The following is a 10,905-nucleotide window of genomic DNA, read 5'->3' as shown; positions in this document are numbered from 1 at the left end:
TAATTACTCTTTTTGAGTCAGTGGTCTTGATAAAATAGCAAATTCACTATGTGCTTAAGTGCTGGCATATGCAAACTTACAAAAATGCTCAACCTTTGTGTTAGTGATGCAACTTCTTACAGACTGCATCAGAGCTCCTTCCTTGCAATAACAATCTAGGGAACACTGAAGAAAACAGAAAGAGTATATAGATGTTATTGTTCTTGTTATGTCCGTTCAAGTAGGAACCAACTCAAGTGGATTTTCAGAGTTAGTAAAGCACAAAGTGTAAAGAGCTGCACTGCCAACCCAAAAGCTCATGATTAAGATCTAACAGTTGTTCCAAGGGAAAAAAAAATATGGACAATCTCCACCTGTGCAATTACAGCCTCTAAAATCCGACTGGAGGGTCAGCTATGAGTCAGTTCTGACTCCATGGCACATAAGGACAATCAAATCACATGAAAGGAGATTGCCTATCTTTTTTGGCTTGGCAGTGCAACTTCTTACAAAGTTTTGCATGGTATGCAGACACTAGAGAACATTATTAATGTTGTATGAAGAAAATAAACTTGAAAAATAAAAGATTTATCATGATAGATAGATAAATGATAGATATTCATGTAACAATACGTTTCTTTAATTTATTCTGAAAACTAATTAATTACACATAATTTTTTAAGACATAAGCATCATGAGAAACTATGACATCCATTTTGTAGTTTTTGTGTTTTTTTCCTGGGAGAATTAACAAATATCTATTCCTTAACCAGTAAAAAAACTTCTATTTTCTAAGAGACTGCTAGAATTTTTATGGTTAAAACAATAGTGTGAAATTTTTTCAAAGTGTTATATGTAAGAACATATTTCTCCTGTTTTATTGTAACAAAATCTATGAACTTCATAATCTTATTTAATTTTTGTGTTACTTTAAAGTGTCTTTTGAAACAAACTCTGACTATTTTCACCCTCTTCTAAAGTTGACCTGTGTGCATAAGATTTACGTTTGAATAAGCAATAAAAAGACTTCTTATCAAAACAATGTCCGAGAAAGCGTGTTTTTCCCATCCACTTCTCTGATTCTACTTGATTTTGTTGTTGTTTGTTGTATTTAAACCATGTGCCTTTGAGATTATAGCACAGTTTCTTAGCACTACTCAACAGACCTCACTAATAATCCATTAAAAAACAAACAAAACAAAACAAAAAAGGATTAATTCTGTTCTTGGAACTCACTGTTAATTTCAAAATTTTAATTGCCTAGCACAACAGTTGACACTCTTTCTGCAGGACTTTGTTGAAGATTTAGCTCTATCATCTTTCATGTTCTCAGAATGGGCCTACTCTTGGAAAACAGACATTGTGTACTAAAAAGTAGAGTGGTAAAATGAGGAAGACCTACAACAAGATAGATTGACACAGATGGTTACAATTGGCTTGAGCATGGCTGTGATAGTCAGAATGCAATTGCATTCTAAATTTTTATACTTTGTGGTGATTAGGTTCTTTTGTTTGTTATGTTTTAATACATACTGTGCTTCATACATTGCTGTATTTACATTATATTTCATAGTATCATTCCCATACATTGGGCCATTGGGCATTATAAAATTAATCACCATTGAACTATGCCCATCATTAGCCAGTATTCCAGATCCCCACTGAATCCTTCCTAATTTCAACTCCGGACAGCCCGCATAATAACTGTGTGAGCTCAAGAGTTCTCCCCACTCCAACCTAAACCTCTTTACTCTTCTTCGCCCTGTGGACTCTTGTATACATCTTACTAGTAATCCTTTTATTTTTACAATAATGGTCTTATGTACTATTTGTCGTTAGGATACTGATTTAATTCAGTCAGCATAATGCTCTCCAACCTCTCCAATTTACACAGAATTTTGAAAAATCATTGCTCCTGAGTGCCTCTGAGTATTCATTCCATTGTGTGAATGACTCACAATTTCTGAATTCATTCATTCGTTTGTTGATGGATATTTTGGCTTTTTCCATTTTATTGCTATCATGATTAAAGCTGCTATGAACATCAGTATGCAGATATCCATTTGTGTCTTAGTTCTACTACCCTCTGGGTATATTTGTAGCAGTGGATAGTTGTGTTATATGGAATTTCTATGTTCAGTCTTTTAGAAAATGCCAAACTGCCTTCCAGAGTGGTTATACCATTTTATAATCCCACCAGCAGTGTAAGAAAATTGCATTCTCTTCACATCACATGCTCTCCAACATTTACTGTTGTTGTAGTCCTATTAAACTGTCACTGTTACTGGGGTGAGATAAAACCTCATTGTGGTTTTGATTTACATCTCTCTTATTGTCTGTGATTTATGTGTCTCTTGGCTATCAGAATGTTTTCTTCTGTGAAAAGTCTTTCCATGTCTTTTGCTTGTTTTGTAATTGGATGATTAGTCTTTTTCTTTTGGAAGCCCTGTAGAATTCTGCAGACTTTTGTTTTGAGACCCTTGTCTGAGAAGGCATTGTACACAGGGACTTTAAAAGGTCCCATTCATCAGTATTATTCTCTCTTGGTTTTGCATTTCTGTCTGTTCTTGCCAACCCCTATACCATAGACTTTCTAAGTTTGGTCCCGTTTTGACTCTTATGATCTTTATGGCTTGGAGATTTACCCCTAGGTCTTTAAACCATTTGAATTGATTTTTGTGTATGGTGTGAGATTGGATCCTGCTTTAGCTTTCTTTAAGTAGAAGTCCAATTTTGCCAGTATTTGTTGAAGAGGTTATCATTTCCCCATTTGATAGGAATCTAAACAGACAAAGCCATGCCAAAACTGTTGCTACAGACAGACAATATGATAGCATACACAAGAAACACCAATGACTCAACAAAAAACTCAGAGACCTAGAAGACAAATTTAAAAAGTGGCAGTAAATAAGATAAATAGGCACAAATCTGTGGGATTCCTCTTCAATAGCAAAGAAGACCCAAATATGGAAATTAAATGAGTAAAGTAATTTCTAACAATAAACCACAAATTGAGATACTTGGGAGCAAACCTGACTAGAGACAAAGAAGACCTTTATGGAGAAACTACAAAATACAATAGCAAGAAACAATACGAGAACTTCAATAAGAGAAAAATATTCCCTGTTCGTGGAAAGGAAGACTCAACAGAGTAAAAATGGCAATCCTACCAAAAGCAATCTACCTGTTGAATGCAATGCCAATACAGATACCAAATTTATTTTTCAAAGAGATATAAAAAGCAGCTGGCAAGTTTATTTGGAAAGGAAAGAAACTTCAAATAAGCCAAGCACTTTTGAAAAACAAGAATAAAGTGGGAGGCATGATACCACCTTGCTTTAAAATGTAATACAGAGCTATAATAACCAAAACAGCATGACACTGGTAAAATGAAAAATGGAACAGACTTAAGAATTTATAAAATAAGCCATTTATCTGCAGTCATCTGGTGTTTGACAAGAAAGCAAAGCATATCAAATTGAGGAACAATAACCTGCATGCATTCTTGATCCTCAGCTACTGATTGATTTAGGTAAAAGGACAATTGAAAATAGTATTACTTGAATCAAGTCTTTAAAATGACACCTTTGCTCTTTAGAACTTCAGGAAGTTCAATATTTTTCAAAATTTATTTTATGGATATTTTGAACTTTTTTTTTTTTTTTAGTTTACTGGCTTAGAAACAATTACTGTGAAAGGTTTATTACCTTAATGATAATTTCCAAGTGGCTTCTAGGAAACCAGGTGATGTTGTACCACACTCGCTCTTCCTTTCACTGGTGTGTCAAATCCAGCTGCCACATGGGGTCAGCCATCTCTGTGGCCATAGTTTCTGTACAGATGTGCAAACAGACCTGAGTCTGTAAATATCTTTTCTGATATCACAGTTACTACATGATATGAGACAATTCAACTAAAAATTTATTGGGATGAGAAGGAGGAAAGGGAAGACACTGGGGAGAATGTTTGGAAGAAATAGGTGAAAGTTTAATTAAATCTCAAATCAGCCAAGATAGGCTTAAATCTTTAAGGTCTGGGGGTATGAATTTGCTCCCAGGATGCCTAGATCTTGGGGAACTCATCAGTCCCTAAAAGACAGAGCAAAGCTTGCAACTGAACAAGAGATTACAGAGTGTGCAGAGTCCCTGATAGTGTTCTGTGAAGATCCCTCTAACTCAGAACAGGAGGAATATGAAATTATTACGCCATGGAGCCTCCAGTCAAACAGCTTGAATTTAGCTCTATCTTTTCTAAATCTCTTTATTTATATTGCAATAGATCATATCGGGATTCATCACAGTTAGTTTAACTGTTATTCATCAGTAATTTTAGCTATTATTATTTATATGGCCAAGTTGTACAAAATTAATAATAATAATAGCAATAACAACAGTTATAGTAATAATAGTAATAAAGATAATTACAAACAAGGCTTCCTGATAACCAGAAGAAAAAAAAAAGACAAGTCCTCCCATTTACACAGTGATTTTCACATAATGCCTTAGTCTTTAGGACCTAAGCATGATAATGAGTTAGGAGTGCCTACAATGCACTCAATTGTGATATTGGGGAAGAATATTGACTATGTGATGGAATGCCTATAGAACAAATAAATATGCCATAAGAATATTTAAACAAGAATTAGGATGGTAGGATTTAGTTTTACTTATTTTTGCCAACTGATCATCAATAAAGAACAATTATTAAAGGATATCATATTTCTGGCAAGTGATGTTAGCTTCGAAGTTGGCTTTTCTTAGCCATTATTGTTAACATCCTTTGATCTCTAGCGACCTTAACTTCAGCCACATGGTCTTGCAAATCATCAATTGCTATAAGACTAGGGTAAGCGAGAGAGTGCTTCTCACACTGGGCAGCAAGATTTGAGTTGAGCAAGACTTGTGGCTGCAAGACTTGAGGGGAACTGACACAAGACCATTGTGAGAATGAGACTCTGGTTATGGTGATGGAGAGACTAACCTTGCTGTAGAGAAACTGTGGCAAGGTGTGACCTGAGCCTTTTTGCATTTGTGCTGGCCATATTTAAAATTTTGCCAGATGCTTAAAGGAGGAGCTGACTTATAACTGCTCTGAGGGAAACCTTGCTGCATAATTTGGATTTGACTGCTGAACTGAAATGAGAGCCTGGACTAATTAAGAAATTGTGCCTGGAAATTTTCCTAAAACCTGGACTTTTATTGGGTGATATTCTTTGTCTTTCCCACTCTGCAATTTCCTTCTCTACTAAATCCCATGATTGGCACCATAACTGTGAGTAAGCAATCAATAAATGAATCTTTTGCTGCTTCTGTGGCTCTAAGGATACCTATTCTCACTTCCTCTGACCGTTTCTGAAATGTGCTCTCTGCCCTGTGCCTTGAAGTCCCATTTTCTCCTGCCTAGGCAGCAAGTGAAAAAGATGAATAGTCAAGAAGGTGAGCTGATGTAATTACTATACAACTATTTACTCAAATCTCTCGCTATGCATTTGAGTCCTGAACAATGAATAAAGATGACATCAGAAGAATTGATGCTTTCGAGCTGTGGTGTTGGATAAGAGCACTGAATATCCCATGGACAGCCAAAAGAACAAACAAATATGTTTTGGAAAGGGTGCAGCCAGAGTGCTCTTTGGAGGCAAGAATGATGATGCTTTGCTTCACATACTTTGGACGTGTTGATAGAAGAGACTATTCATTAGAAAGGGATATGATGCTTGAGAGTGTGGCAGGTTGGCAAAGGAGAGGTGGATTAACCAGGTGGATTAACACAGTGACCACTCCAATGGGATCTAGTGTGTCAGGAAGTCTGAAAATGGCACAGGATAGGACAGTGTTCAGATCTGTTTTTGATAAGGTCACTATGAGTTGTACTTGACTAGACAGCACCTAAAAGTAACAATTTACCAAATATGACTACATAGATTAAAATGGAGCAAGTCCAGGTAATGTTTTGTTCTGTCATAAACTCAAAATCAGTAGAGACTAACATGACAGCAACAACATGAACAATATGCAAGTATACCTGGGAAATGATGAACATTTCTAAGGGTACATACTTTTCCAAAATCTTTGTGAGGTCAACTGATAATGTTAGATCTGAATTGCATTTCAATTTCTCTTTCTGCTGCATATTTTGCCTTCCTTACACAATTATGCATGGTTGAAATTATTAGCAGTAAAAGATACTTTCAAGGAGCAAGTCTTTCATTATAGATAATGTACTCCTAACTAATGCAGATGGAAGAAAATTGTAGCAATAGAAACACGCTTAAACAAAACATTTCATTTGCTTTAAGTCAGTTCTCATATACTTTGGTTTGCACTTCTCATAGTCCTATACAATCCTTGATGATCAATATGTAAATCTTCATTAAGCACATATTAAATATTTTGCTTACTATATTTCACATAAAAATTAAATTTTAACTTAAATAAGAAATTGGTCATTAAAAAGAAATATTATTGTTTAGAAATACTTTTAAATTAAAAAATAGAGTAGCAGGTTTCCTCTTAGGACATTGAAGAATAAATAAATCAAGAGAACATACACAGTTCTCAGGAAAGAAAAAGAACTTTGTTGTGTGTGGGTTGTTGTGGTTGTGTGTGTGTGTGTGTGTGTGTGTTTATTCATCCACATAAATACCTATGGCAAGAAAATTAAAATTCTGTGTTTGCACACAAATACAAAGGCCAATGATTATACAATAAAGGACTTTGGAAAGTGTGAATTCCAGTATTTGAAATTCAGTTTTCTTATTTTATGTTTAAAATTTGTGGCTCAATCCCATAGCTCACCGATAAAGAAATTACAAAGGTTCACTATGATAATAGGTTGGGGCAAACTGGGATTCTTTTTCAAATATTGCAGGAAAAAATATTCTTATAAGAAAATGAAAGCAATGAACATAAAATTTGAGGAAAGTTTTTCCTAAAAGTAGTTTTTTTTTCCATTTTAAATTTTAAAATCTAGAATATTACATTATAATCTTTAAGAGATATTTCATTATCAGAACTAGACTTAATAAAGAATTTGATCTTCATAACCAGATTCTCGGGCATTATATAAATACAATAGCCAAAAATATACACAATGTATCCACTTGATACTTAGGAAATAGCACTCATTTTTAAATATAGGTAGCATTCTGTAATGTTCACTCATTCGGTTTTACTTAACTGATTTTTCACAAGTTGCCACAGTCAGCAATAAATCATGACTCCTTTTTTTCTTCTTTGAGGTGTCAAGAAAATAATGCAGCTATTTATATCAATATAAAATATGCAGATATGTAATTAAAAAGTGATTCTAATTATTATTTTGCTTGCTAATAACAATAAACATAGTCAGTTGATGACATAATTTAACCCAACACAGTACTTCCAATAATTGCTAATACCATACAGGTACATTAATCATCACACATACGACTTTGCAGGTAAATTTCTCTTGTGATTTACAAAATATATTTTGTCAGGAAACTCTTTAATAAATAAATATGTGTAATAAATAAAGCCCAGGGGAGGATAAAAAAGTAGAGAACGCACTTTCAAGTAATTATAGTTGTAATTAGTAAAACACTGTTTTTAACTTGGCCTATTTACCACTGAGGGAGAAATAAGGGGCAGCCGCAATTGCGTATACATCAAATTTCTTCACTTGTTAACAGATGTGCACTTCACTCAAACATCTGCTTGCTCTTTATTTCTTGGTGTTTATTCATCTATATGAGTATATAATTTATAACAATGTATGAAATTATCCCTAGAAATAACTAAATATTTTAAAGAAATTGACACTGGAGAAATTGCAATATTTTTAATAACTTTCGTACTATGAAATTGATCTTAAAAAATTTACCAACATGTTTATTTATGTTCCATTTATTGTTTTTTTGTCTTATACATGCTAGGAATATATTAAATGTAAAAACCTACCTATTTGTGCAAGAAGTATATTAATGGACTTTGTCTGAAATTGTAAGTTCCATTTTGATTAGAAAATTTAATCTCTTAATTTCCATCAGGTGCTCTCAAATTGAGTATAACTCCCAGAGGCCATCTAAACAACAGATCTGAACCCTGCCTCTCTTGTGTCATCTTCAGCACCTCAAACACATTTTATGTCCATTGCTGCAGTTACTGTGTTAATCCATCTTGTAGAGGAGCTCCATCTCTTTTGCTCATTCTAATCTTTCACTCATTATGTCTCTTCCCAAGGAACATGTTGTTCTCCTAACAACATGCTGAATGTATGACTTCCTTGTCTCCAAGGTACATTGACTGCAATTACTCCAAGACATATCTGTTTGGGGTTGGTTTGATTTTTTGGTGTTTTTTTTTTAAATGGTATGTGGTGTATTCATTATTCTTCTCTTCTCCAACAATGTAACTCAAAGACCTAAATTAGTCTTCTGTCATCTTTATTCATTGTCTAGCTCTCAGAGGCATAGTAAATGATTGAAAAGACCACAGTCTGAATCAAACTCATGGTAATTTTCAAATTGCCGTAATTGTTCTTCAGTAATTTGGAGAGGTACTGGACAGTAGCCTTTTCCAATGCTATACATCTACTGATATCCTGGCTTCTGGTTCCAAGTCTATTGATTGTAAATTGAAGTAAAATGAAATCATTGGACTTTTCCATTTTTTCTTCATCTATGATTATGTTGCTTTCAGTCCAGTGCTGAGAATTTTTGTCTTGATGTTGAAATGCAATTCACATAGAAGGCAACAGTCTTCAAGTCCTCCCCACTTTTTGTAAATGAGATTATGCCATGTGTACAATGCAAGTGGTTGATGAGTCTTCTGGTCTTAATACCATATTCTTCATAGAGTCCAGTTTGTCAAGTAATTTGCTCATTATACACATTGAATTAATAGGGAGAAAGGATACAGGCCCAATACAAGTCTTTCCTTAGTTTATGTTTTTTATTGTGATTTTAATGAAAGCTTATAGAAAAGTTGGATTTTCATTCATTAATTGTTGCACATTTTTCTCCCTACCCACCCCTAGTTCACTTTATTTAACAACAAAAATGCTCATTCATTGTTGCATAATTTCCCTCTCTCCCTCATTCCTTCCCCATTCCACTTTGTTATGTGTCTCTCATTTTGTCCTATTGTCATGCACATAATGCCTAATCATATACTCCTTTTAAACATTTATTTCAGTAAGTCAAACTGGGTTCAGAAGACTCTGAAGAATAAGGCATATCGTTACTACTGACAGGCTGATCTTGGCTGAAATTGGAGAATATAAGAAAAAATGTTTATATTTTGTTGACTATGAAAAGACATTTGAGCTTGTGGATCACGTAAAAAAAGTTAAATTAATCTTCAAAGGAATGGAAAAGCCAGTTTACTTAATTATGCTCCAGTGTAAGTTTTGCATAGCTCAAGAAACTGCTGGAGAATATTACATGCTTTAGAATCAGGATAAATATGTGTCAGGGTTTAATCTTTTTTCCTTTTCTATTCAATATGGAATGAATGATTAAAGAATCTGGACCTTATGAAGAAGAATGTAGCATCAAGATTGGAGGAAAACTCAGAGAAATAAACTGTATTATGTAGATGACACAACATTTACTGCAGAAAGTACATTTGATACAATGTTGACCTCAAAAAAAAAAAAAGCTTGAAACACTAACCACAGAAAATCAAACACTGCAGCCTTCAGTAAGATTTACATTTTAATATTAAGGAAACAAAACACAGACTCTAGAAATGTGGGTTATTGTCACACTATAGAAATGGAAATTATTTGAACAATTGTTCAATATCAGTATTTCAAAGTTTTCCAGCTTGAAGGTTGTATGCATCCATTCTTCAGTGAATGACCACTACATATATTCAGTGCTAGAAATCTGCTTTTAGTGCCACTAGGCCACCAGAGCTATGAACAGAGGTGTAAAAATATGTTTGTTTTTCAGTTCTATTTTTCATCAGATATTTCCTGAGTAGTTGGACTATATGGTAACCCTGCCAATAGCACATAGAAGTTCCAAACTTTCCAGATTCTCTTCAACATTTATTGTTTGCCATGCTGTTACATTTTGCTACTGTTATTGGAGATGATATCATGATTTTTAATTGCATAAAATTACCAGTGATTTTGAGCATCTCATTTCTCGGTTGACCATTCAGATTTCTTTCTTTGTGAAAATTCTTTTCATATATTTTGCCCATTTTGGAGTTGGATTATCAATCTTTACCTTGTGGAGGCCCTGTGTAGTATTCTGTAAATGTTTATTGCCCCTAGGTTTCTGATCTACCTTGAGATGATTTTTGTGTATGATGTGAGATGTGGCTTTGTTCAGGTAAATGTCTAGTTTTGCCAGCACCATTTGTTTAAAAGGTTGTAATTTCCCCATTTGATAGGTCAGTTTTGCTTGTTAAATAGCAGTTGATTGTGGTAGTTTATTTTTTGTGGATTCTCAATTCTGTTTCAGTGTTCTATGTGTCTGTCATTGTACCTGTACCATGCAGTTTTGGTTATTACAGCTGCGTAGTAATATTTGAGATAGGGAAGTACTATGCCTCCCACTCCATTTTTGTTATTCGGAAGTGTTTTGTTTATTCAGAGTCTTCCAAATAAACTCGCCAATTGCCTTTTCTAACCCTCTGGAAAACGAGTTTGGTATTTATGTTAGGATTGCTTTTAATATGTAGGCTGCTTTGATAGAATTGCCATTTTCACTGTTAAGTTGTCTTGTTTATGAGCAGGGAGCATTCTTGCATTTAGTTAGATCTCATTGTTTTTTGTAATAATGTTTTGTCATTTTCTTTATAAAGGTCTTTTGAGATTGTGTTTTTTTCCTATGTATCTCAAATTGTTATTGGCTATTGTAAATATTACTTTGTTTCCTTTACTGTGATTATTTTTGTTACTGTAGAAGAATTCTGCTGATTTTTGTACATTAAT

This window comes from Elephantulus edwardii, unplaced genomic scaffold, assembly GCF_000299155.1.
Source record: "Elephantulus edwardii isolate Elephantulus edwardi_28Jun2011 unplaced genomic scaffold, EleEdw1.0 scaffold00023, whole genome shotgun sequence".
Lineage (NCBI taxonomy): Eukaryota > Metazoa > Chordata > Mammalia > Macroscelidea > Macroscelididae > Elephantulus > Elephantulus edwardii.
This window is presented reverse-complemented; position numbering follows the sequence as displayed.